General features: G+C 44.8%; 1 long non-coding RNA gene across 1 annotated transcript; it reads right to left on the bottom strand.

Annotated features, from left to right (window-relative positions):
* Positions 1 to 16: 16 nt before the first annotated feature.
* LOC117351141 lies at positions 17 to 27,968 on the bottom strand. Its single transcript, XR_004537341.1, has 2 exons — positions 27,836 to 27,968; positions 17 to 326 (listed from the first exon to the last, which is right to left on the bottom strand). It is a non-coding gene; the product is annotated as an uncharacterized LOC117351141 (long non-coding RNA).

Raw genomic sequence — 27,968 nt, 5'->3', positions numbered from 1 at the left:
GCTTTTCATACAAACAGGTTTTGGAATTCACATCTTTAGTTATGTGAGAGTGCCTGTGTAATTTATCTTAAATTGCATCATCAAAAAAGGCATCAAGCATTTAAAAAAAAAAAAAAAAAAAAAAAAGCCAATGAAATCTGATGCTTAATAGAATGAAATGTCAATAACTCCGGAACTTCATATCTTGTAATTTGCTCCCCTTACAGCTGGAACACAGCAGATTCCTCTATTTCATCAGCATTGTAAGACTTGACTGTTTCCAACTGATTTAGAATAATAATGTTTGTTCCCACATCACAGCTTTCAAGGGCAGGTGATATATAATTCTGAAAAACAAATAAAATATATATAAACAAATAAAAAATTATTATTGGATTAGTCAGAGTAATTGCCCTTAAACTTCTTCCCATCCACTATAAGAAAGACAAAACAAGCCTTATCTGGACTACGTTTATTATGAATACTTTATAAGAGATGCCCACGTCTGTCGGGCATAATAGAATTGACAGAGGCAGGTGGCACCTTATAGTCTAACCACAGATTGAGGAATGAGCTTTCAAGGACCAGAGTCCACTTCATCAGACAAAGCAGAGTTCAGGCCAGGGGTACATATTCAGAAAATACATGAGGGTGAAAGAGGGATACAAAGGAAGTATTGGAAAGCGCAGGGCAGAAAGGTAGAGAAGGCTACTGTGGTAGTTATCATTTTGCATATTCTTATAAGCTTAGAGACTAATCAGCATACTCTGTACTAAAGCTGAACTTGTACACTAATACCACTGAAATTATTTTAACAACCAATAGAATATAGAGCATTGGATTCTGCTCATGAACTTGTCCCATCTTTACTTACTGACATATTTTTTGATGGAAGGGGTAGATATGAATCACTTGTTAACTGAATCAAGCTCCTTTTAGTGGATGATCCAGTATACAAATCCAAGTTTTAGATTAGATTAGAATATTATCCCAGGACAAGCAGGCAGCATATTCTTTACGCATGGGTGACGTCACCGACGGAGCCCACGGTACGGACCTTTTTACTAGAAAGTTCTAGTTGGCCGCACCGCGCGTGCGCGAGTGCCTTCCCGCCCGACGGAGGAGTGCGTGGTCCCCAGTTTTTTCGTTTCCGCGGAGCGAAGAAGACGTGCATTTTCAACTCCGATTGAAATCCTCTTTTTGCCTTCCCGCTCGCGTTCTTTTTTCGTTTTATTTACCTTCGGGTTCTTTTTTATTTCATTTCCAAAAAAAAAAAAAAAAAAAAAAATATTTTCTTTTTGTTTCGTTTTTTGTCTTTGCCCCGGCGGGGCCTGTTGTCACGATCCAGGCCTCGGGGTTTGATTTTGCGGAGGCCGTGTTTCCATTCATGCCCCCGCAGCCCGGTTTTAAGAAGTGCCAGCGGTGTGCACGCCCGATCTCCCTCACTGACCCACACAGTGTTTACAGTGTTTGGGACCGGAGCATCGGGCGGACTCGTGCACCCGCTGTGCCACTCTTAAAAAGCGCACTTTGAAGAATCGCCAAATCCAGCAAAGTCTGCTGTTCGGCACCGGCCCGACTATGGACTCAACTTCTTCAACTGCGGCACCATCGAAGTCGGCACCGACCACCTCGACCCCGCCTGACATTACATCGGCGCCACCGGCGCCAGGTAAGCCGGCTAAGAAGCCTTCCACCCTTGAGCGCCCTCCCACCTCGGTGGCGACACCGGCTCTTTCGGCTCCACGCCGAACTAAAAAGCACTCCGCTCCGATATCGGTGAGTGCCTCGTCATCGGCCGCCTCATCGCCGGAGCGTAGAGCGGCACCCATGGAACCAAAGCAGAAAAAAGTGGTTCCGGTGCCACCCCTGGATGACCGCATTGCGGCCATCCTCCAGGATAAGTTGCAGGAACAACTCCAAAAGCAACTTAAACAGCTCTTGCCCTCTATCCTGGCACCGCTGCTTTCGGTACCAGACCGGCCCGAGCCCCACACCGTCCAACCGGTATCCACGCCATCGGTACCTATGGACCCCTCCATGCCCATTCTCTCGGCACCGCATATCCATGCCCATGCCGAGGCCGTCGCTCTGACGACATCCGATCCTCCTCGGGACCGAGCGGAACACCGGTCTTCCCGCGAACCTGACCGGCACCGTTCTTCCCGGGACCGAGACAGACACAGGTCTTCATCCCCCGGTACCGTCTCGGTACGCTCAGGCAAGTCTCGGTCTAAAGCTCATCATACCGAGCCTTCCACTCCAGTCTCTCGGCACGCACACACCGATGTCAGAGACCCGGACCTCTGGGAGGAATCTCCCCTCGGTACCGAGGAGGATGCGTCGTCGTCGGACGAAGAGCCCTCGGCCCCCGATACCACATCTAAACCTGAGCAATCTTCTTTTTCAAAATTCCTCAGGGAGTTATCGGGGGCCTTATCTTTGCCTCTGGAATCTGATTCCAAGAAGTCACAAGCTTTCTTGGAGGCATTGGATTTCGATCAACCTCCTAAGGAGTTCCTGAAGTTACCCGTGCATGACATCCTACGGGAAACTTTTTATAAAAATTGGGAAAATCCATTAACTGTCCCTGGGGCACCCCGTAAACTGGATAGCCTTTACAGGGTTATCCCAATCCCGGGATTTGATAAACCCCAGCTGCCCCATGAATCTCTCCTGGTTGAGTCCACTTTAAAAAAGACTCAAGGCTCCAGTGTATATGCCTCTACCCCTCCTGGCAGGGAGGGCAAAACTATGGACAAGTTTAGCAAGCGGCTCTACCAGAATGCCATGCTTGCCAACAGGGCAAACAATTACTCTTTCCACTTTTCATTCTACCTGAAACATCTGGTAATGCAACTCTCCGCCATGCAAAAGTACATGCCGGAGCACAAGGTTCCACTTTTCCAGCAGCACATCTCCAGCCTGCTTCAACTTAGAAAATTTATGGTGCGCTCCATCTATGACTCCTTTGAGCTCACCTCTCGTGCATCTGCCATCGCTGTGGCCATGCGCCGCCTGGCCTGGCTCAGGGTCTCTGATCTGGATGTCAACCATCAGGACCGACTAGCCAACGCCCCATGTATGGGAGACGAATTGTTCGGAGAGTCTCTGGATACCACCACACAAAAACTCTCCGCCCATGAGACCAGATGGGATACTCTCATTAAACCAAAGAAGAAGGCCCCTCCTGCTCGGCCTTACAAACCACAGTCTTCATACCAGCGCAGGTTCTCCGCTAGGCCACTTAACCCGCCTTCACAGCAACCTAGGCGGGCTCGCCAACAACACCACAACCAAGCTCGTGCACAGTCTAATCAACCTGCCAAGCCTCTTCCTCCTGCCAAACCTTCTCAGCCCTTTTGACTCCTCTCTCCAGGGCTTAGCCAGTCTTCCACCCTCATTGCCTCTCCCTCAACCAATCGGAGGCAGGCTCCACATTTTTCTCAGCCGTTGGGAGGTCATCACATCGGACCAGTGGGTCCTCAACATCATCCGCCACGGCTACTCTCTCAACTTCCAAACTCTTCCACCAGACAATCCTCCCGTAGAGTCTGCTTCTCTGTCAACTCAAACCCCCCTCCTTCTGAGGGAGGTCCAATCCCTCCTTCTCCTCAATGCCATCGAAGAAGTACCTCTGGAACAAAGGGGCCGGGGATTCTACTCCCGTTACTTTCTGGTTCCAAAAAAGACAGGAGACCTACGTCCCATTCTCGATCTCAGGGACCTCAACAAATGTCTTGTCAAGGAGAAGTTCAGAATGCTCTCCCTTGCCACGCTTTACCCTCATCTCTCTCAGAACGACTGGCTATGTTCCCTGGACCTCAAAGAGGCCTACACTCACATACCAATCAATCCAGCTTCACGTCGCTACCTAAGATTCCAGGTGCACCATCGCCATTATCAGTACAAAGTGCTACCTTTTGGCCTCGCTTCATCACCCAGGGTGTTCACCAAATGCCTCATTGTGGCGGCGGCCTTCCTCAGGTCTCACAACCTCCAGGTGTTTCCCTACTTGGACGATTGGTTGGTGAAAGCACCTACGTCTCCGCTTGTGCTACAAGCCACTCATCATACCATCTCTCTCCTCCACCTCCTGGGGTTCGAGATCAACTACCCCAAGTCGCATCTGCTTCCCACGCAGCGCCTTCAGTTCATTGGAGCAGTTCTCGACACCACACTGATGAGGGCGTTTCTCCCCTCCGACCGTCAGCGGAACCTGCTCCGCCTGTGTCGTCAGGTGCTCCTTCATCACTCCATTTCTGCCAGACAGATGATGGTCCTCCTGGGCCACATGGCCTCGATGGTGCATGTGCTTCCCCTGGCACGACTCCACCTCAGGACACCTCAATGGACTCTGGCCAACCAATGGTCGCAGACCTCGAATCTTCTTTCTCATCCCATCTCTGTGACATCGTCTCTTCAGCAATCTCTACAATGGTGGTTGAACTCCTCAAATCTTTCCAGGGGCCTTCTTTTTCATCTGCCCCCGCATTCCATGACCATCACCACGGATGCCTCCCCTTATGCATGGGGAGCTCACCTGGGAGACCTTCGCACCCAAGGTCTTTGGACCCCGCAGGAGCGTCTCCATCACATCAATTTCCTGGAACTACGAGCCATGTTCTATGCTCTCAAGGCCTTCCAGCACCTTCTTTGCCCTCAGGTTCTGCTTCTGTGCACGGACAACCAAGTTGCCATGTACTACATCAACAAACAAGGCGGCACCGGATCTCGCCTCCTTTGTCAGGAGGCTCTTCGCATTTGGACCTGGGCCACGGCCCGCAGTCTCTTCCTCAAGGCTGTCTACATCCAAGGCGAACAGAACTCCCTGGCCGACAATCTCAGCCGCATCCTTCAACCTCACGAGTGGACTTTGGATCCTCCCACGCTCCACTCCATCTTTGCTCGCTGGGGCACTCCGCAGATAGACCTATTTGCAGCTCCTCACAACCATCAGCTGCCCCAGTTCTGCTCCAGACTCTTCTCTCCTCATCGTCTGGCCCCGGATGCATTCCTTCTCGACTGGACGGATCGGTTCCTCTATGCCTTTCCTCCTCTGCCTCTGATGTTGCGGACTTTGTCCAAACTCCGCAGGGACGGAGCCACCATGATCCTCATAGCTCCACGGTGGCCTCGTCAACACTGGTTCTCCCTTCTACTTCAACTCAGCTCCAGGGAGCCCATTCCTCTACCTGTGTTTCCTACTCTACTTACACAGCAACATCAGTCTCTACTACATCCCAATCTGTCTTCCCTCCACCTGACAGCTTGGTTTCTCTCGGGCTGACCTCTTCAGGAAATCTGTCTCAGCCTGTCCGTCTCATTTTGGACGCCTCCAGGAAGCCGGCCACCCTCCAATGTTACCATCAGAAGTGGACCAGGTTTTCCTCTTGGTGCCTCCGTCATCACCACAATCCCACCTCCTTAGCGGTGGAAACTGTCCTGGACTACTTACTCTCCCTGTCCAACGCAGGCCTCAAGTCTACCTCAATCAGAGTCCATCTCAGTGCCATCACGGCATTCCATGAGCCTGTTCTAGGAAAACCTCTCACGGCTCACCCTCTGGTTTCCCGATTCATGAGGGGCCTCTTCAACGTCAAACCACCTCTGAAGCCTCCTCCGGTCGTCTGGGACCTGAATGTGGTTTTGTCTGCCCTCATGAAACCTCCCTTTGAGCCTCTTGCCACAACTTCGCTCAAATTTCTGACATGGAAGGTTCTTTTCCTCATTGCCATCACCTCTGCCAGGAGGGTTAGTGAGCTTCATGCACTGGTTGCCGATCCACCGTTCACTATTTTTCACCATGACAAGGTGGTTCTGCGCACCCATCCAAAGTTCCTTCCAAAGGTGGTCTCAGCCTTCCACCTCAACCAGTCCATTGTTTTGCCTGTGTTCTTCCCGAAGCCTCATTCACATCCCGGGGAACAGGCATTGCACACTCTTGACTGCAAGCGTGCCCTAGCTTACTATCTCGATCGTACAAGGGCTCACCGCTTGTCCCCTCAGCTCTTCCTGACCTTCGATCCGAATCGTTTGGGTCGACCGGTCTCTAAACGGACGCTATCCAACTGGCTTGCAGCTTGCATCGCGTTCTGTTACGCTCGGGCCGGTCTGTCACTAGACGGTGCTGTCACGGCCCACAGGGTAAGAGCTATGGCCGCTTCTGTTGCTTTCCTCCGTTCCACACCCATTGAGGAAATCTGCAAGGCGGCCACCTGGTCCTCAGTTCACACATTCACTACTCTCTACTGTCTGGATGCTTTCTCCAGACGGGATGGGCACTTCGGCCAATCTGTACTTCAGAATTTGTTTCCTAATGGCCAACCATCCCTCCTCCCTCTTTGTTAGCTTGGAGGTCACCCATGCGTAAAGAATATGCTGCCTGCTTGTCCTGGGATAAAGCACAGTTACTTACCGTAACAGGTGTTATCCAGGGACAGCAGGCAGATATTCTTACGACCCACCCACCTCCCCGGGTTGGCTTCTTAGCTGGCTTATACTAACTGGGGACCACGCACTCCTCCGTCGGGCGGGAAGGCACTCGCGCACGCGCGGTGCGGCCAACTAGAACTTTCTAGTAAAAAGGTCCGTACCGTGGGCTCCGTCGGTGACGTCACCCATGCGTAAAGAATATCTGCCTGCTGTCCCTGGATAACACCTGTTACGGTAAGTAACTGTGCTTTAGGACTAGGGGGCATGTGATTAAGCTACTAAGTAGTAGATTTAAAACAAACCTGATCAGCCATTTGCCCAATTAAGGGAAACCTGGAGAGTCATCTTTCGCAGGTAAGCTGCCACAACAACCATCACCTTGGTGAAGGTCTGGGGCGCTGTTGCCAGCCCAAATGGCAGAGCTGAGAATTGGTAATGCTGAAACCAAAAGAAATTGTGGTGGGCTAGAAAAATGGGAATGTGCAAATGCACCTCCATGAGATCCAGAGAAGCAAGTCTCCTGGGTCACTGCTGCAATGACTGAACACATGGCCTCCATTCAAAAGCGTGGAACCTTCAGCTGCAGATCCAGAAGAGGCCTTTAATCTTCTGAGCCTTTCTTTAGCACGAGAAAGTATATATAATATCTGCCTGAGCTCAAGTGCTTGGGCAGCACTGGCTCTATGGCTTGAATATCCAACAAGCACTGAATGGTGGCTTGAACCTTGAGCGCTTTGACCTGTAGGAGAGTCCATGAACCGATCTGGCAGAGGCCGGGCAAATTCCAGCTTGTAGCCAGACTGAATAATGTCTAAGACCCACTTGTTGGACATAATGCACATCCAGGCAAGAAGAAAGTTTGAGAGCCGGCCCCCAATCTGAAAAATGGCATTCCTCAGCCTGGTGTCATTGTATCTGTTTGGCAGAAGGCTTAAAATGGGAGGTGGAAGGCTGGGAACGCCTGTAGCCAATATACCTGTGAAAATATCTGCAACATGGCATTTGCATACGGTCAGGATTGCCATGAGCCACGAAAATTTGAATGACCAGAACCCCAGGAGGGTCTGAGTCTGCTATCAAGCAGAGTCTTAGGATGACGGTCCATCACAGAACCCATAAGGTCATCCAGACCTTTGCCAAATAATAACTGCCCCTGAAAAGCCTTGGAAGTGGAATCATCAGCCATAGAATCTGTCCCCGCCTCACTCTCCAGTGTGCGCAGTTGAGAGAGACAGGCGCATGAAAAAACCATCACCAAAGCAGCTTTAATGCTTAAAGCAGCTATGTCAAAGTTTCCTGAGGACCACATCCACATGGTGGTCCTGTATATCCTCTAACATTACACCACCCTCACTGGGGAAAGAAGTGCATTTAGTCACCTGTGCCACCAAAGAATCCACCCTGGACTGACACTCCTTTGCCAGGGGATACAAACGTGACATAGCTCTAGCAATTTTCAGAGCACCCTCCAGAGAGTCAAACTGCTCTAAGAGCAGAACGCTCATATCAGGGTGCCAGGGAAAGGTAGCAAACTGCAAGCACACATCACAAAGCCAGGAGGAAGAACTGGACGGAGTCAGCTAAGTGACCACATTGAACTCCTGCAAAGAGTCAGAAATTGTATATATACTAATGCAAGGAGCCTAAGAAACAAAATGGGGGAATTGGAATCCATGGCCAATGCAGAAGACATAGACATCATTGGAGTCTCTGAAACATGGTGGAATGAAGAAAATAAATGGGATACAGCACTGCCAGGGTACAAGCTCTATCGCCAGGACAGGTCAGGACAGAAAGGAGGTGGAATAGCCCTATACATAAAAGAAAGCATACAATCGACAAAAATGGACAAAGCAGAGACGACCAACAACCTGGAATCGCTATGGGTTAAAATACCTGGAAGGAAAGGGCCTGAAATAAAGATGGGTCTATACTATCGTCCACCCGGGCAAACCAGAGATATAGATGAAGAAATGGAAGACGAGATGAAGCGTGAATGCAAAAGTGGTAACACGGTTATTATGGGAGACTTCAACTATCCTGGGATAGATTGGAGTCTTGGAAGCTCAAAATGCGCTAGGGAGACAGAATTCCTAGAGGTTATACAGGATTGCTTCATGGAGCAGCTTGTAAGAGAACCGACGAGAGGAAATGCCACTCTGGATCTAATCCTAAATGGGTTAAAGGGACCTGCAAAGGAAGTGGAAATAGTAGGACCGTTGGGAAACAGCGATCATAATATGATCAAGTTCAAGGTCGAAGTAGGAATACCGAAAGGAAATAGAACCATTGTGAAAACTTTCAACTTCAAGAAAGGAAACTATGAAGCAATGAGGATAATGGTAAGGAAGAAACTTAGGAACACTTCCAAGAAATGGCAAACGGTAGAACATGCCTGGTCTTTTTTCAAAGACACAGTGAGCGAGGCGCAAAATCTGTATATCCCCAGATTCAGAAAGGGGTGCAAAAAGAGTCATACAAAAGACCCGGCATGGATAACTAAAATAGTTAAGGAAGCGATAGGCAATAAGAAATATTCATTCAGGAAATGGAAAAAGGACAAAACTGAGGACAACTGGAAAGAGCACAGGAAGTATCAAAAAGAATGTCACCGTGTGGTTCGAAAAGCCAAAAGAGAGTATGAAGAGAAGCTAGCCAGGGAAGCTCGAAATTTCAAACCTTTCTTTAGATATGTTAGAGGGAAGCAGCCAGCCAGGGAAGAGGTGGGACCGCTGGACGATGGAGACAGGAAGGGAGTGGTGAAGGAAGAGAAAGAAGTAGTAGAAAGACTTAACATGTTCTTTTCGTCTGTGTTTACAAATGAAGACACATCCAGCATACCGGAACCTGAGCAAATCTTCAAGGGAGATCAAGCAGAAAAATTAACATCCATGGAAGTGAGCCTGGAAGACGTACGCAGGCAGCTAGAAAAACTAAAAACTGACAAATCCCCGGGTCCGGACGGAATCCATCCAAGGGTTCTGAAGGAACTAAAGGAAGAGATAGCGGAACTACTGCAGCAAATTTGCAATCTATCCCTGAAAACAGGCGTGATCCCAGAGGACTGGAAGATAGCCACTGTTACGCCCATCTTTAAAAAGGGATCAAGAGGTGACCCGGGCAACTACAGACCGGAGTCTGACCTCAGTTCCAGGTAAAATGGTGGAAGCACTTATAAAAGACAACATTGATGAACATTTTGAAAGAAACAAACTTCTGACAACCAGTCAACATGGTTTCAGCAAGGGGAGATCGTGCCTAACTAACTTATTGCACTTCTTCGAAGGAATTAACAAACGGATGGACAGAGGTGACCCCATAGACATCATATATCTAGACTTCCAAAAAGCCTTTGACAAAGTACCCCACGAACGCCTACTTCGAAAACTGAAGAACCATGGGGTGGAAGGAGATGTACATAGATGGATCAGAAACTGGTTAGCGGGTAGGAAACAGAGGGTGGGAGTGAAGGGCCACTACTCGGACTGGAGGAGGGTCACGAGTGGTGTCCCGCAGGGCTCGGTGCTTGGGCCGTTGCTATTTAATATATTCATAAATGATCTGGAAACAGGGACGAGGTGTGAGATAATTAAATTTGCGGACGACACAAAACTATTTAGTGGAGCTCGGACTAAAGAGGACTGCGAAGAATTGCAAAGAGACTTGAACAAACTAGGGGAATGGGCGACGAGATGGCAGATGAAGTTCAACGTTGAGAAATGTAAAGTACTACATGTGGGTAACAGAAACCCAAGGTGCAGCTATACGATGGGAGGGATATTATTGAAGGAGACTACCCAAGAAAGGGACTTGGGGGTAATGGTGGACATGACAATGAAGCCGACGGCACAGTGCGCAGCGGCCGCTAAGAAGGCGAATAGAATGCTAGGCATAATCAAGAAGGGTATTACAACCAGAACAAAAGAAGTTATCCTGCCGTTGTATCGGGCGATGGTGCGTCCTCATCTGGAGTACTGCGTCCAATATTGGTCGCCGTACCTTAAGAAAGATATGGCGTTACTCGAGAGGGTTCAGAGAAGAGCGACACGTCTAATAAAAGGGATAGAAAACCTTTCATACGCTGAGAGATTAGAAAAACTGGGACTCTTTTCCCTGGAGAAGAGGAGACTTAGAGGGGATATGATAGAGACTTACAAGATCATGAAGGGCATAGAGAAAGTGGAGAGGGACAGATTCTTCAAACTTTCGAATAATAAAAGAACAAGAGGGCACTCGGAAAAGTTGAAAGGGGACAGATTCAAAACGAATGCTAGGAAGTTCTTCTTTACCCAACGTGTGGTGGACACCTGGAATGCGCTTCCAGAGGACGTAATAGGGCAGAGTACGGTACTGGGGTTCAAGAAAGGATTGGACAATTTCCTGTTGGAAAAGGGGATAGAGGGGTATAGATAGAGGATTACAGTTCAGGTCCTGGACCTGATGGGCCACCGCGTGTGCGGACTGCTGGGCACGATGGACCTCTGGTCTGACCCAGCGGAGGCACTGCTTATGTTCTTATGCTTATGTTCTTATGTTAAATAAGATCCGGCAAAAGCGCAGGACTGTGGGATAATTCCCAGGGTCCATTACCCCAGAGAGATCCAGGACACAGTCCCTGATCTCCTGCCCTAGGAAGCGCTGCACCTGCAAATAAGGGGTCAGCAAGCAAGTCATCTGCATCAGGATCCTCCTGATCAGCGTCAGGCAGCGCAGAATAGTAGCAGGTTGAATCGAGGACATGTGCAAAGGAGCAATGCCACTGAGAAATGCCGCAGAGGCGGATTGGGATTGAATGGGAGGGAGAACACTGATTCTGAGATTCAGACCACAAAAATGTCATAAATTGTCTCCTGAGTGTGTACCACAGTACTTCATTTTTAGATGTTTTAGGTACACATTGATGCCTAATGCACTTAGTAAAAGGACACCTTAAGGCCTTATTTATTAAGCATTTATCTATTGAGACTAAGCTTGTACTTGAACTATCAGTATATAAATAAATCAATCCTTTAGCAAACAGTCCCATTCTTGATTTAATAAAAGTTTGAAGGTTACAGGGCCATGATATGTTATACTGCTGTTGCTAACAGCTGTGATGCAAAAATATACAGTTTGAAGGCTGTTGAGCTGAATCCAGCTATGGTAGTACAGTACAAATGACTTCCAAATCAAAATGGAGACAAAAGAAGAAGGAATAGATCCTCACCGAATCTGCTGGGAAAAAGACCAGTGAAGATAAAATATCAAAATGGAAAAAAAGTCAAGAACAATGTATTATAAAAATTTATTGGTCAGAAAAAATTGCCTAGACTTTTTTTTTTTCATTTTTGGATATTTTTTCCTCACTGATTTGTTAACCAAAACAAAATATTAGATGGCTAAAGCACAGGTGGCAGCATCCTTTATTGGCCATTATATACTGTATTAAGAAAATTTTTAAAGGAATCTCCACATACAAAAATGAAACCCATTTCAGATTCTGTTAAGAATACTTTCAAATAATCTGGTCTATTGAAATCACATTAACTTAATAAAGGCCTGAAAGAAGCAATGCCTCCTACGCAATGCACCGTTGATATTTTCAGTGAGTAGGAGTGCATGTGGAGAATTGCAAAATAAGAGTGGGTACATGCCAACTGATTTCACTACTGAACACAGTAGCATATGTATGCGATACTATTGCAAATTGATATATGCTTGAATGGGAATATGTTGAGCAGAGAATGTTACACAACGTATTCTTGTTAAAAAAAAATATATATAGGCTTTTTATGTGGATTTTATGATTGGGTAAGGAAGAGAATCCAAAAGACCCTGCAATAGGGATACCCCAAACATCCAGCATGTTCAAATCACCTCTTAGTAAAACTTCCTCTTTTTTTAGATATATTCTGAATGTCTAATATTAAATCTCTGTCCGTGAAGGAAGCCTGTATATTACACCAATGTAGATATATTTACCAGTCCCTCTTTCCAAATTGATTCACAGTGCCTCTTCCTTGCCCTGCAGATCCAGCAATTGTGTGGCTTTAATATGATTTTTAACATATAATGCTGCTCCCCCCTCCTTTTCTTACTGTCAGTCCAGTTGTGGACTAGAGGAAAGTTTATTACCCTTTCTTTTCTGAACAGTTTATAGCCCAAATATAACTACATCCCAGTCATGATCGCCACTATATCCAACTCATCTTCTTCCATCACAGCTTCTAGATCCAGAATCTTGTTTCCCATACTTCGAGCATTAGTATATAGTGCTTTCCAGACATTGCCCCCTTTTCCCATCTGTGCAGAGGTATTCAGTGATTTACTTATGGGCTTTGATAACCCTGCCTCATCACGTCTAGTTTAAAGCCCCCTTCAGTAGATTAGCCAGCCTGCTAACAAAGACACTTCTGCCCTTCTTTGATAGATGCACACCATCCCTGCTCAGCAGCCCTTGGAAAATCATCCCATGGTTCAGGTAGCCAAAACGCTCTTGACATCATCCATGTAGACACACATTCATCTCCAGAATGCGAGCTTCTCTGCCCTGGCCTTTACCCTTGACAGAGAGGATGGACGAGAATACCCCCTGCGTACCCGTCTTCTTCACTTTCTCTCCCAGAGCCACAAAGTCGCTTTTGATACGTTCAAAGGGTATTTGTCAGTATCATTAGTGCCAATGTGGATGAGCATCGGATAATAGACATCAGGCTTGATGAGTCTCGGCAAGCTCTCCGTAACATCTTGGATTTTGGCACCAGGCAGACAGCATATCTCTCATATCATCATCTCTGGTATGCAGATGGATGCCTATAGTCTGCATATAAGTAAACATGTTCATCACACCTACACTTGCACATGCATATGTGTATTTACCTGCATTATTTTGTAATAGCCATTTTCCAAACGTAAAACATGTCCTACATGTGGAAAAGGTGATATGGTTTATGGTGATAAGGTTTTTCTATGCTGTTTTGTCTGGAGTGCAGGTCTGGGTGGTTTACAATCTAAGACTATATTAGAAAGAAACTCCATTATACTGATAGAAAAGACAACTATACATTCAGGAACACAGCAATCATTCCAAACTACAAAGAAATAAAATATCAAACGGTAGAGGCTGGGATTGGGGCCTGATCCACATCTGCAACCATAAAATTAAAGTCTTGACGACTTTGCATATCTCACTCAAACAGGGTGACTTTAAATCTGACAAGCTACTTTCTACAATCAATGGCATCAGCGTATTTGCAAACTAAACACTTCCAAGTCCCTGATTATATATGCAATTATTAAATAGAACAATGGAAGGCAAGATTAATGAAAACATGAATACAGAATGAATCACTATTGCAATTATGCATAAATTCATTTATATGCAAATAGATGCAAACTTGCTGTTGAAGGAATTACTTATTGCATACAGATGCAAAAGGAATGAATATATATTTTGGGCAATAGAACCACCTTTTGCAGCCTCTTCTCTAGAGCAGGGAGTGGGCAACCACAGCCTTTAAAGACCACAACCCAGTTGGGTTTTCAAGATTTCCAGAATGAATATGCGTAAGATCTATTTGCATACAATGGAAGCAGTAGATGCAAATCAATCTCATGTACTGTATATTCATTGTGGAAATCTTGAAAGCCCAACCAGATTGTGGCCCTTGAAGATTATGGTCGCCTAACCCTGCTATGGAGTATCATTGGAGAGCTTTCAGCATTAATTGAAGCTTCAAAGAATGTTTTGGCACTAGACAAACAAAAATAACACCAATAAAAATACATTTATAAAAAAAATCCCCATATTTGTAATCATTTTTGGACTTGAAAAACAGACTGGTCAGTTCCAGCCTCTCTTTCACTCCTTATGTTCCCTTTTGAAAGATGTCTGCTGTTCAAAAGCATCAGACTAGAAACTACAGACAAGAAAATTCATGGAAGGAGTCAAGCAGAGTAGAAAGAGCTACAGGCAGTTCTCACAGTATTTACAGATAAAGTTCTACATGACCCACTACCCAGGCAAGTGCAGCTGACAAAACCTTAAAAAAAAAAAAAAATCAAATCTATTTGCCCTCCTACTGGCTGCAGATGTAAAATTTCAGCAAGAAAAAAAGCACTGTTGCTGTAAATATCTGTTTAACCCAGGGCATACAGATTAGTAACAGCAAGTCTGAAACCCTTTTCTGCTTCAAACCACAATGGTCTCCTCTTCTAAAATAGGTACACTGATAACCAATCATTATGGCTTCATACATAGCTACTGTTCAGTTCTGCAACTTTCATATACATGCAAATTCAGTACATTCATAATTATCTAAAACTAATCTTTGCAAGTATGTCACATTTGGGCTGGGATTCTGTCTACAAACCAAGCAAGCTAAGTACACGATCTTGATAAATTAGAGTATATTTAGCAGTTTATTAATATGATGAATAAGGTATATATTTAACTAAGAAATCAAACTTACTAATTAAACATAAAAATTAAAAACAAAGGAAAAAAGAAATAAAGAAAAAATATTAGGCACTAGTAAGGATAAACAGAAAAATCAACGGGACTAATGAGTCCAGCCAGCTTGAATCTTACGACCCAGCCGGCCTTCTGAAGACCCTGAGGTGAAACACTAGCAATCTTCCATATCCCCTTTTATTGCACTTTGGTGATATTTATATTGTATGATTGTGGATTGAAAACAGTAACATCAATAGTAATTATTATTGTTTTTACCACACTCAAAAAGCACACCTGCTATACATATATTGCTCCCATTTACACTATGATCTTGTGACCACCAGGGCTGTGGAGTCGGTAGATAAATTTTCTGACTCCGACTCCTCAGTTTTTTGTACTTCAGACTCCGACACCAGGTACCCGAAATTTCCTCCGACTCCTCAACTCTGACTCAGACTCCACAGCACTGGTTAATTTTCAGATCGTTAAAATGGAATGTCAAGTTGAGAGAAATGAGCATTTTCGACACCACCTTCTTTTTGCTTTTAATCAAGGTTCTAAGGCCGCAGAAGCTGCTCGCAACATTTGTGCTGTGTATATAGTGGGTGCTATAGCTGAAAGAATCGTTCGTGATTGGTATGCCAAGTTCAAAAATGGAGTCGGTAGATAAATGTTCCGACTCCGACTCCTCAGTTTTTTGTACTTTTGACTCCGACTCCAGGTACCCAAAATTTCCTCCGACTCCTCGACTCCGACTCCACAGCCCTGGTGACCACTCTCTCAGGTTCAGAAAACTTCTCAAAGCATTTCTCTACCAAGAATCCAACCCTGAAATAACTGAAATGATAATGGTAATTGTAAAAGCCTATTTCTAAACTGTCTAAAGCAACTCCTGGGAAAAAGCAAAGAGCCAACAATGACCTATTTGTAACTATGACCTAACTGTATTAATAATTACTGATCTCCATTGAATGTCTGTATCAATCTGTCCATTATAACTTCCTGGGCAACTGACCCATTCTCTTGTAATCCAACCTTGAACTGAATAGGTAAAGATGGAATAGAAAACCTGGTTAATATAACACACAATTTAACCCTGAATTGGTGACTCTGCTCCATTATCTGAGGCAAACCACCTCAATAAATGAGCTAGCTTTCCAGTTTGAAAGCTGTAGCCTTATTTCTGTTGGTAGTGGTTTTATTGGCTATAGTTTTGATTGCTTTTTTACCACTAATAATTTTGTTATTGATAACATAACATGTTGCCATATAATTATTCCATTCCTTTCTGTGTGATCCCATTTTAACGTGCTCCTCTCCTAGTTTAGTCGTCATTTTCACTCCTTAGAAAAAACAACTGTGTTCTAAAGCTGACTTTTGAAAATAAGGGCAATGTCATACTCTTCACCACTACCTGTACTATATATGAAGTCCACGTCGGCCAGAATAAACCATGCATCTAATACAGAGGCCAGAATTACCCGCCTGCATTTTCTTTGCTACCTGCGCTGGGCCGTGATTCTGCCCTTTTTGCTCACGTCATTCTGTCGTTTGCCAATATCCGCCTCCTCACCCTTTCAGTCTTGAAACTGCTCTAATCCTTCCCCCGCTGCTCCACCAGAGGCATTCCTAACTCGCCTGCTGTCTGCTCATCTACGTCATCTTTGCTTCACAGCACCCTGTCGACCCTGCAACTTCCAGCCATTGTTCTGCAGGGGCTAAATAGAGCAGAGCAGAGGTGGTCAGCGCTTTCCATGGTTGTTCCTTTCAAAAGCAGCTGCTCCTATTTAATTTCGTCTGGAGCACCTGCATGTCCATGTGTCACCATGGTAACCCGACTCCGCGGGGAAGCTCAGTAATATGTTGCATAGCAACGTGATGCTGTAAAACTGGCGACTACTTTATTCTATGGAAATGAATGCGATTCAGAGAGTGAGGTTAAAAGCTCTTTCACAAACCGGTGAAATAGAGTCATTGATGGAGATGCTCGAAAATGTGAGGCACAGGATTACAGAAACAAGGGAGACAGCAAGGGATATTAATTAATATGATGTGTAGACATTTTATATGTCAGTATTCAAACAATATTTTTTCAGAAAAAAACTTAGAATAACCTATTATAGCAATTTATAGACCTCAGTGGTGTAACTGTGTGAAAATCAAATTTCGATACACACAAGTCGTCATCGGTCCAGAGGTTTTTTTTGCAAGTGCTTAAAGTGCAATCTTTATAAATATATTTAATGGATATAAGTACTCATCTTAATGTGCAAGAAACACGACTTGGGGTATATATTCCGACCTTAGTAAAGATTCCATTAGCCTACTTATTGCAGTATTCAAACAATACAAAACTTCACATTCATCTAACTCATATATGTTGCTTATATGGTATTTATTTTCTCCAATAAATCTTCTCATCAATTCTTTTGGAAATATTTAAAAAGCTTATTCCCAATTTATCATTTAGTTGGAGAATGACTTCAGTGGTTACTCTTGAACATATAATTGTTGGTTTCAAAACTATGTTGCTATTTTTTGGTGTGTTAAAAGTTTGTACTGCAGGTGAAAAATAACCATGCTGGGTCATTAGAGTGGGCAGACTTGTTGGGCCGTGGCCCTTTTCTGCCGTCATCTTCTATATTTCTATTTCATTCTAGTTCAGGTATTATGTAGCTAGCCTATCCTATACGTAGTATAGGCCTGACCTGCTACTGAAACTGACCACTCACTTTTGTCCAAAACTAAAAGTGCTGCCAAAACATAATCGCCTGGTTTCAACCAAAGCCGAAACAGAAAACTAAAGTTTGGTTGGTGAATCAATGAGGCACAGTGAAGATTGTCAGAGCTTGCAGTTGGCAACCCTCTGCTAAACCCACAGGAGATTATAAGCTTTCAGCCCAGGAAGTGCAAGCACAGCTGACAACTGGGAAAGCCATTTTAACAAGAATTTCTCAACTAGTCTGGCATATTTCGGTTCCCAAGTCAATGCAGATGTAATTAAATATCCTCCGAGATAGACATTTTGTGAGAAAGTGTGGAAACATTCACAATTACCAGTTTGCCTAAACTATGCACAAGTAAGAATACAAAATACCATTGAGATGTTTCTCATGTTGCATTTAGTTATAAAAGTGATTAAGGACAAGTATGATTATAATTAAATAGGGTAAAGGAGTCCATATATTAATCTTTAGTGCGGACATTATTACTAGCCTGATGCACAATCCAGAATTTAAAAAAGGCACATTGATGTTACTGAATGTGGGAACTATCCATATTGGCAGTGGCGTACCTAGGGGGGGCGGGCCGCCCCGGGTACCAGCCCTAAGGGGGTGTTCCCGGCCTTGCCGTTCAGTCCCCCGCCACCCCCGAAGGACCGCTCGCCCCACTGACCTTCCTGCACCACCTGTGAAGCAGCCCGCAGCAGGATCGCGAAGTCAGCGTCAGCATCCCTGCGCTGCTTCCTGCGCCGCGATCCCGCCCCTCCTCTGACGTCAGAGGAGGGGCGGGACCGTGGCGCAGGAAGCAGCGCAGGGATCGCTGACGCTGACTTCGCGATCCTGCTGCGGCTGCTTCATAGGTGGTGTGCGGGGAGGCCAGGGGGGCGAGCGGTCCTTCGGGGTGGGTCGGGGCATCAGGCCTTCAGGGTGGGGCGGGCGGGCAGGCAAGCAGGCTTTCAAGGGGGAGGGGGTGACAGGCAGGCCTTCAATGGGGGACAGGCCTTCGGGGGGGGGGGCAGACCTTCAAGGGGTGCAGGCCTTCAAGGGGGGCAGGCAGGCCTTCAGGGGGGTGCAGGCCTTCGGGGGGGGTGTAGGCCTTTGGGGGGGTGCAGACCTTCAAGGGGGTGCAGGCCTTCAAGGGGGGGGAACAGGCCTTCAAGGGGGGAAAGGCAGGCAGGCCTTCAAGGGGGGGACAGGCCTACAAGGGGGGGGGACAGGCCTACAAGGGGGGGGGACAGGCCTACAAGGGGGGGGACAGGCCTACAAGGGGGGGGGGACAGGCCTTCAAGGGGGGGACAGGCCTTCGGGGGGGTGCAGACCTTCAAGGGAGTGCAGGCCTTCGGGGGGGGGGGGGTGCAGTCCTTCAAGGGGGTGCAGGCCTTCAAGGGGGGGAAAGGCAGGCAGGCAGGCCTTCAAGGGGGGACAGGCCTACAAGGGGGGGAGAAGCTACAAGGGGGTGGTACAAGCCTTCAAGTGGGGGACAGGCCTTCGGGGGGGGTGCAGACCTTCAAGGGAGTGCAGGCCTTCGAGGGGGGTGGTGCAGGCCTTCAAGGGGGGACAGGCCTTCAAGGGGGGAAAGGCAGGCAGGCAGGCCTTCAAGGGGGGACAGGCCTACAAGGGGGGGGGAGAAGCTACAAGGGGGTGGTACAAGCCTTCAAGTGGGGGACAGGCCTTCGGGGGGGGGGTGCAGACCTTCAAGGGAGTGCAGGCCTTCGAGGGGGGTGGTGCAGGCCTTCAAGGGGGTGCAGGCCTTCAAGGGGGGACAGGCCTTCAAGGGGGGAAAGGCAGGCAGGCAGGCCTTCAAGGGGGGACAGGCCTACAAGGGGGGGGGGAGAAGCTACAAGGGGGTGGTACAAGCCTTCAAGTGGGGGACAGGCCTTCGGGGGGGGTGCAGACCTTCAAGGGAGGGCAGGCCTTCGAGGGGGGTGGTGCAGGCCTTCAAGGGGGTGCAGGCCTTCAAGGGGGGACAGGCCTTCAAGGGGGGAAAGGCAGGCAGGCAGGCCTTCAAGGGGGGACAGGCCTACAAGGGGGGGGGGGAGAGAAGCTACAAGGGGGTGGGACAGGCCTTCAAGTGGGGGACAGGCCTTCGGGGGGGTGCAGGCCTTCGGGGGGTGCAGACCTTCAAGGGGGGGACAGGCAGGCAGGCCTTCAAGGGGGGGACAGGCCTACAAGGGGAAGGGACAGGCCTTCAAGGGGGGTGCAGGCCTTCAAGGTGGGACAGGCAGACCTTTAAGGGGGGATAGGCCTTTGGGGGGGGACCATGATTTAGAAGTACACGGAGGGAAGGGGGTGTTCAAAGAGACATGCATATGCCAAACTTTGGGGGGGGGAAGAAATAATGGGTCTGAAAATAGAGGAGAGGGAGAGAGATGATGGACCATGGGATTTAGGGAGGGAAGGAACAGAAAGGGAGAGAAATTGGACACAAGGGATGGTGTGGAGGAGGGATAGAGATACTGGATAGGAGGGTAATTAGGAAAAGAAACGGAGAGATGGTGGACTCTGGGATGGTGGGGAAGGAGGGAGAGATGCCGGATGAAAGGGTATTTAAGAAAAGGTGGATCTGTGGAGGGAGATGAAAAAAAGGAAAGATACCAGACTTCCTGGGAAGGGAAGGGAAATGGAAAGGGAGGACAGAGTTGGCAGATGGATGGTTAGCATGCAGAAAGAAGGAGACCCTGGCAAGCAAGTTATCAGAAGAAAACCAGAGCCTTGGACCAACAAGATTTGAAATATAACCAGACAACAAAAGGTAGAAAAATTAATTTTATTTTCTGTTTTGTGATTATAACATGTCAGATTTGAAATGTGTATCCTGCCAGAGCTGGTGTTGGACTGCAAACGTGAGCTAGATTTAACAGAAAGAGGAAAAGTCCTTTTTGTTTCTTTATTTTATTTACACCACAGCGCCAGTGTGGTTAGGAGAAGCCAAAGGGGGTGAAAAAGCTATAAAACCCACCAGGAGTTTTGAAAAAAATCACCCAACTGGGCAGGAAAATCGAATTGAAAAACCAATTCAATAGGGCTGAATCGAATCAAAATTTTTTTTTCCTCTATCTGGCAGCATTAGTTTGCGCTACTGTCTTAGACTTTAGGACCTGGGATTGGGGAGAGATGGCATCCTCAGTACTTTATAATGCAAGTGAAACGAGGATTTGGTCAGACTTTTGAAGGGTCTGCAGAAAAAAAATATTGTATAGGCCGGGGACATGAGACAGCAGGAAATGGGAACTTTTCTTCCTTCTATTTTTGTGAATGGAAAGGCTGAGGATGTCAGAGAGGTCAGTTAAAATATGTGCTTTATAAGAAAATATAATAATGTGTTTTATAAAGTTTATAGCATAGCTGGCCTACCCAGTGAGGTGTTCCTAGTGGTGATGGTGGCAGCGTGTCAATGTGTTGAGAGGAAGAGGTGGTCTGGGAAATTCTGCTGAGCAAACTCCGGGCCCATTTCCACCCCCCAGTTAGTCCACTCCACTCAACTGATTCACACACTGAGTGGGTCTTTGGGTGTTGTTTTGGGATCTCTTCCAGTGGTTTATCTCCTTCTGGTCCAAGGAAGGAAACTTTGTTATCCTTAGCATTGACCTACAGAATATGTTTGTAACAGCGCTGCTTGTGTGGCATTAGGCTATGTAGTGATCGAAAGAAAAAAACAGACCTTTGCACATTTTTGCACTATATGGTGGGTGTATGAGGAGATTCACATTTCCTGCACAGCTAAGTCCATGTGAAGTTACCTTGTGCTGTATTTGACATCTAGCAAGGTCTCTGTTTGAAAGGAAAGATCTAAACTTAAAAATGAAGTGGCCAGAAGTTATGGTAAAAGCAGATAGTGTAGCTGGTTTTAAGAAAGATTTGGACAAATTCCTGGAGGAAAAGTCCATAATCTGTTATTAAGACATGGGGGAAGTGTCTGCTTGCCCTGGATCGGTAGCATGGAATGTTGCTACTCTTTGGGTTTTGACCAGGTATTAGTGTCCTGGATTGGCTACCATGAGAATGGGCTACTGGGCATGATGGACCATTGGTCTGACCCAGTTAGGCTATTCTTATGTTATGTTCTCATCTGTAGGGGCCTTTGTTTTCACTTCTTATTTTAATGTATTTTTTTTCTGGGAACTTATCAGTGTTTTTTATAATGGGAACAAAAATGGAAGAGAATTAATGTGTGTGGAATGGGGGGTAACTAATTTCTTCAGCTAAATAATTCAATCCACTTCAAACAGACATAGGAGAACTTGTGCACCATTCACACACCCTCCAACCAAAAACGTCAAAAGAAAAAAACTGTTCGACAACCTCCTAGCCATTCGAGCTGCAACACTCGACCCCCAACTCTACAACCAATTGATATCAACCACAGACTGCAAAACCTTCAAAAAGAAATAAAAACCCTTCTATTCAAAAAACACATAAAACCGAACTAACACAATCAGAACTGTCCCAAGCATCACCTGCAACTACTCCATATGTACTTCTAATGTCATGACAATTTAGACATAATTTATGTTATGTTATGTTTGGAATAATGGTTACATATATGAGGTTCAATAAAAGAAAATTTTCACTGCCTGTTTCTATTCTGACCATTTATTCCATTTCATGGTTATTGCAAAAAAAAAAAAAAAAAAAATTTTTTACATGGGGGGGGGGGGGTGTCAAAAAATGATGGGCCCCGGGTGCCACATACCCTAGGTACGCCACTGCATATTGGTATTTCCTTGAAGATTGTTTTTATGTTTATTTTATTATATGTTTATTTAACTATGTATTTGTTTTTACTATGTGTTCATTTTAAATGGTAGATAAATTTTTAAAATAAATATTCTCGGAATCTTTTCCAGAGAAAGGAAAATGATAAAACTAGAGGCCATGAATTGAGGTTGCAGGGTGGCAGACTTAGGAATAATGTTAGGAAATTCTTTTTCAAGGAGAGGGTGGTGGATGCCTGGAATGCCGGTGGTAAGAGATGAAAATGGTGACGGAATTCAAAAAAGCACGAGATGAACACAGAGGATCTCTAATTAGAAAATGAATGCTATAAACATACTGTAATGGGCGTGCTAGCATTTAGCACGCACTAAATCGGCTAGCGCACCTTAGTAAATGACCCCCAAAATGAATCGAATGCTGTAATAGTAACTGTAATTTCGCAATGAGAGGATGTGTACCAGCAGAACATTGGAGGTGACAGAAAGGACTTGAAGGTGTCTGTTTGTTTACACAGAAGTTAAAGATAAATTTGAAGACTCAGTACCATAAAAGAGAGAGAATAGCCAAATAAGATCTCACTGTTTCTATAAAAAATATGCCACAGTACCAAAACAAAATCATAGCGCAACCATATTAAAGATAAAAAGAGTGGTCTTATAATTACTTGCTTTTGGCGATTGTGAAAAACAGGATACATTAAAAGTTTGTGCATTTTATGAGATCCTTTTTTTTATTATAAAGATTTTACGCCATTGTAATCTGTATTTCCAGTCCACTCTGTTATGCTGCTATTATTACAACCAATTGCCAGTAACCACAGATGGAAGAAAACAAAAAATATTCACTAGCTCTCATCACCTATGAGCCATAAATGTGAAATGTCGCATTTTAATTTTCAAGTTATTTTCCAGGTCTAGAACTGCCACAGACAAGCACTATTCCTTAGGACTGAAAATCAAGACTATGACACTACAGAAGTAATATTGTAAATCACTCTTTTTTGCCTTTATTTAATCTTTTTAGTGAAGCAGGCATGATAGCACCCTAATGTCTGTGTAGGCTGTTGGAACTCATTCTGTGCAATATTGTGAACAAGCCATTAAGTGGAGACTGGGGCTTCAATTATAGGCAGCAAGGCCTGCCTCCACAATTGCACAGCAAAGAAAGTTAGGAATTACTGTAGGCTTCCAGCCTAGCTATTGTTTCCAACTGGAAATTTGCAGAAGTTTATAGCACTAATACAACATTATTGGTCTGACATTTAGTACCCTTTTGTCTAAGGCCCCCTTTTATTAAGCCATGTTAGGGTTTTTTATCGCAGGCCATAGCAGTAAAAGCTCTAATGCTCATAGAATTTCTATGTGTCTCAGAGCTTTTACCGCTGCGGCGGAGATTAAAAAAACTCTAACGCAGCTAAATAAAAGGGGGCCTAATCTTCAACTCTCTGCCTTCTCGCTCATCCATACCTTTGAAAGTCTCCATTTTTTAAATTTTGATTTGAGACATCCGACTCGGGCCGCCGCGGTTGACATCCAACTCGGGGGGAGGGGGGTGGAGGAAGAGAGAGAGCGGAGAGGCGGCGACGGCAAAGTTACTGTAAGGGAGACGCTGCGTCTTTCAACAGGGAGCAGGACAGAGCGTAAGCCGCGCATGCGCACTTTCTATGTGTCACTACAGCTCACGGAAAACCGGTGCACACATAGGAAGTGCGCATGCGCGGCCTTGCGTTTTATTATATTAGATATGGAAAACTGTATTAAAAACTGTACTCGGATGCACTGAGAGCTCAAATATGGAATGACCTACCAGCTGAAATTAGATCTACTGCACACATGATGCCTTATAATGTTGCTTTTAATTTCTAGTTTTTTTGTCCTTATTTATTCTTTGTAAAATTTTTGTAATTTTTTATAAACCGCTTTGAATTCAGTTGGAGATATAATGGTATATAAGGCGCCGTTAGCATTAGCATTTCTACCTAACCTAATCAAGTCCAGTGGATCAGTAAATTGGTTCATTATCCTTTACTTTTCTAACACACAAGATCATAACAATTTTTGATTTCTCATATTAGCAGTACTATCCCTCATCTTCTTGCTTTTGCCAAACTCAATACTATCTGCCAAAAATCATAGCACCATGAAAACAATTGAGGATTTCATGAGTTATTTTTATTTTGTACACACAAATGTTTATATGTAAACCCTGTGCTCAGATAAGCAGAAGCTAATTCGTACATTTCATTGCAGAAGCTGTATGCTGGAAGCTTGCCTTGCTTTTTTCAGGCTGAAAAAGAAACAGACATTGATTTAGGGCTGTTTGGATTATTGTAATGGGCTCAACTTGGTATCACCGGCATAGCCCTAAGACTCCTTTCAAATGGTATAAAATGTGCATTACATTTATTATTAAAGTACAAAATTCTGGGCTGTGGTTTGGTATGTTTATAATTGGTGTTAGTAAATCTGCCAGAATTTCGCCAATCTTGAAGTGTCAGCATTGGCTGCACATGCAATTGAATGAAGTTTAAAATTATCTTAAAGTACTGTATGAAAATTATTTATTTATTGGGATTTATTAATGACTTTTATGAAGAAAGTCATGGCACCTAAGGGGAAGTCATGTGAAAAGCTGAGCTTTAAAATCTGCAGGGTCTCATTAATTTAGCATTCCAGGCTGTGGGTTACTAGACTGGGGAGGAGGATGCTGTAAGTGTGTGACTGGGCCAAGATTATGGAATGCCTTCCTGGGGATTGTCTCTTACATGTTTAATGCATACATCTAGCAGCGCTATAGAAATGATTAGTAGTAGTAATGGAAATTCACATTTCAAAAACATTTGAAGACACACTTGTTTAGGAAAGCCTTTGGGGATGATGAAGGTGATTAGTGCGAAGGTTTGTATCAGTGGATAGGGAAGGGAAATTGGAAGCAATGAGGCAATTTATTTTTGAAATGTTACTCTTCCCGTCAGTGCTATGGGACAGGACAGGGGTGTTGTAAAAAGGAACAAGGATTTAAAAAGGTACTGGGGGTGTTTTTAAAAGGGCCAACTTGGAGAGGGTGTTAAAAATTTATATCTTCGCTATCGGACGGGACAGGGGTGTTTTAAAAAGGGATGGTGGTTAAAAAAGGATGTTTTAATTTTTGTTTCATTGTTCTGAATACTGGACGTTGCTCCCTGCTCTAGGAGGGGATGGGGGGTGGGACTTGTTTCTGTTTTGGGCTATGCCCTGTTTGTAATTTATTTTGGAAACCAATAAAAAATGTACCATAAAAAAGAGAGGGGGGATTAAAAAAGGTACTAGGGGACAGGTTACAGGACAGGGTAGTGCAGTGGGACAGGGTAGAGAGCCTGGCAAGGAGTGTAGGGTTGGATGTAAAGCCTGGCAGGGAGAATTTGGTTCAGAATGTTTTTTTTCTTGTTTTCCTCCTCTAAATTTAAGGTGCGTCTTATGGAGCGAAAAATATGGTAATTTGTTTTCTATCCCGTTCTCCCCAAAGAGCTCAGATCAGGTTACAATTTGCCATAGTTACAGTACAAGTTATTTCAATATAAGTTTTTATCCTAACTTGACACATACTAGGGTCTAATGCCAAAATATATAATATTCAGTTTACAGGTTAAATTTGCCATAGTTACAGTGCAAATGTATCAATACAAGTTTATATCCTAATGCGACACATACCAAGAATCTAGTACCAATATATATTTCTTTGTAATCCATCAGCTGTAGGCATGGGAGTTATAAGAATAACTTTACTGGGTCAGACCAATGGTCCATCTAGCCCAGTATCATGTCTTCATGGAGACCAATCCAAATCACAAGTACCTGCAAAATCCCAAATAGTAGCAGCATTCCATGCTACCAATCCAGGGCACGCAGTGGCTTCCACCATAAATAAATAAATTTCTCAATAACAAAATATAGACTTTTCCTCCAGGAACATGTCCAAACCTTTTTTTAAACCAGCTACATTAACCGCTTTAACCACATCCTCTGGCAATGCGTTCTCAGCTTAACTATTCTGAGTGAAAAAATATTTCCTCCTATTGGTTTTAAAAGTATTACTCTAACTTCATCGAGTGTCCCCTAGTCTTTGCAAATCTTGATGCAGTAAAAAAAAAAAAAAAAAATCAACCCACTTATACCCATTCTACACTACTCACAATTTTGTAGACTTCAATCATATCTCCCCTCAGCCGTCTCTTTTCCAAGCTGAAGAGCCCTAACCTCTTAAGTCTTTCCTCATATGAGAGGAGTTCCATCCCCTTTATCATCTCAGTCGGTCTTCTGAACAGTTTAGTGTCATCTACAAATTTAATCACCTCACTCGTAATTCCAATTTCTAGATCATTCATAAGTTACAGGTGAAGAAGTATGTTTTTGCTTTCCTAAAGTTGAGGAGAACTTCAAAGGATCTGATCAGTGGTACAAGTACTGGTACAAAATAGATACTTTTATATAATATTTAACTGTTTTGATTGTAAAAGTAATATATCAAATCCCACCCCATTTCCCTTATCAATGATGGGTTATTTTATTATTAACTTTGGTTATTAGTAACTAGGGGCTTCTTTTACTAAGATGCGCTAGCGTTTTTAAAGCACGCAGGATATTACCGCAGCTAGAACTAACGCCAGCTCAATGCTGGCGTTAAGGTCTAGCGCGCTATTCTGCGCGTTAATGCCCTAACGCACCTTAGTTAAAGGAGCCCTAAAAAGGGACCTTTGCTAAAATAGGGGGGGAGTTCCAACCTACACTGCTTCTTGTGACTCTGGGCAGGTCACCAGATTCTCTATTGCCCCAGGTACATTAGATCAGTGGTTCCCAACCCTGTCCTGGAGGACCTCCAGGCCAATCGGGTTTTCGGGCTATTCCTAATGAATATGCATGAGAAAGATTTGCATACAATGGAAATGACAGGCATGCAAATCCGCTCCATGCATATTCATTAGTGCTAGACTGAAAACCCGATTGCCCTGGTGGTCCTCCAGGACAGGGTTGGGAACCACTGGTATAGAAAACTGATTGATTGAATGAATAAATAAATAGCATGGGCTATTGTGGAAGATATTTATTTAATAATCTGGATTATTAATAAAACAACCTATGTCTCACTGCATAAAAAGAGACTTGTGCTATCAACCCAATTCTCACTGTATCAAATGGGACCTGAGGTAACAGAGCATAAGCTGCTGTCAACCCCAGTTATTATTACAGTAAGTAGCTCTCAGTATAAAAAGCAACCAGTGATTAAAATAACCCATGTTAACGGTAACCCATATTAATAACTTCACCCCCCTCCCCCCCGTGACAGAATAATAACGGGAACACAAAGTCAAACTCGGGACACAAAACAACTTTTAAGATCACCCTTATTTTTAGCATATCCATAAATTTCTAGTCAAGAACATTACAAGTATATACCGGTTTTTTGTTTTGTGATGCGACACTCGAGTCTTCTCGCAAGGCGGCACCACTGCTTGCAAAATAAGTGCTTGTAAGAAACCTCCTCCCATTAAATAGCTTTCCCTTTTTTTTACCTTCCGTTGGGTTATATACTACGGTATTTGGAAAACGAAAAGGAAAGGTCGTCTCGCGCAGCTCCAGAAACGAGCGTGCGGCGCCCCCCAAGGCATTAACCGCCGCTCTCCCTCATTCATCGCGCGAGCCGGA

Source organism: Geotrypetes seraphini, chromosome 17 (genome assembly GCF_902459505.1).
Source record: "Geotrypetes seraphini chromosome 17, aGeoSer1.1, whole genome shotgun sequence".
Lineage (NCBI taxonomy): Eukaryota > Metazoa > Chordata > Amphibia > Gymnophiona > Dermophiidae > Geotrypetes > Geotrypetes seraphini.
Note: the sequence above shows the minus strand (reverse complement) of the source record. Positions and strands in the feature narration are given on the sequence as shown.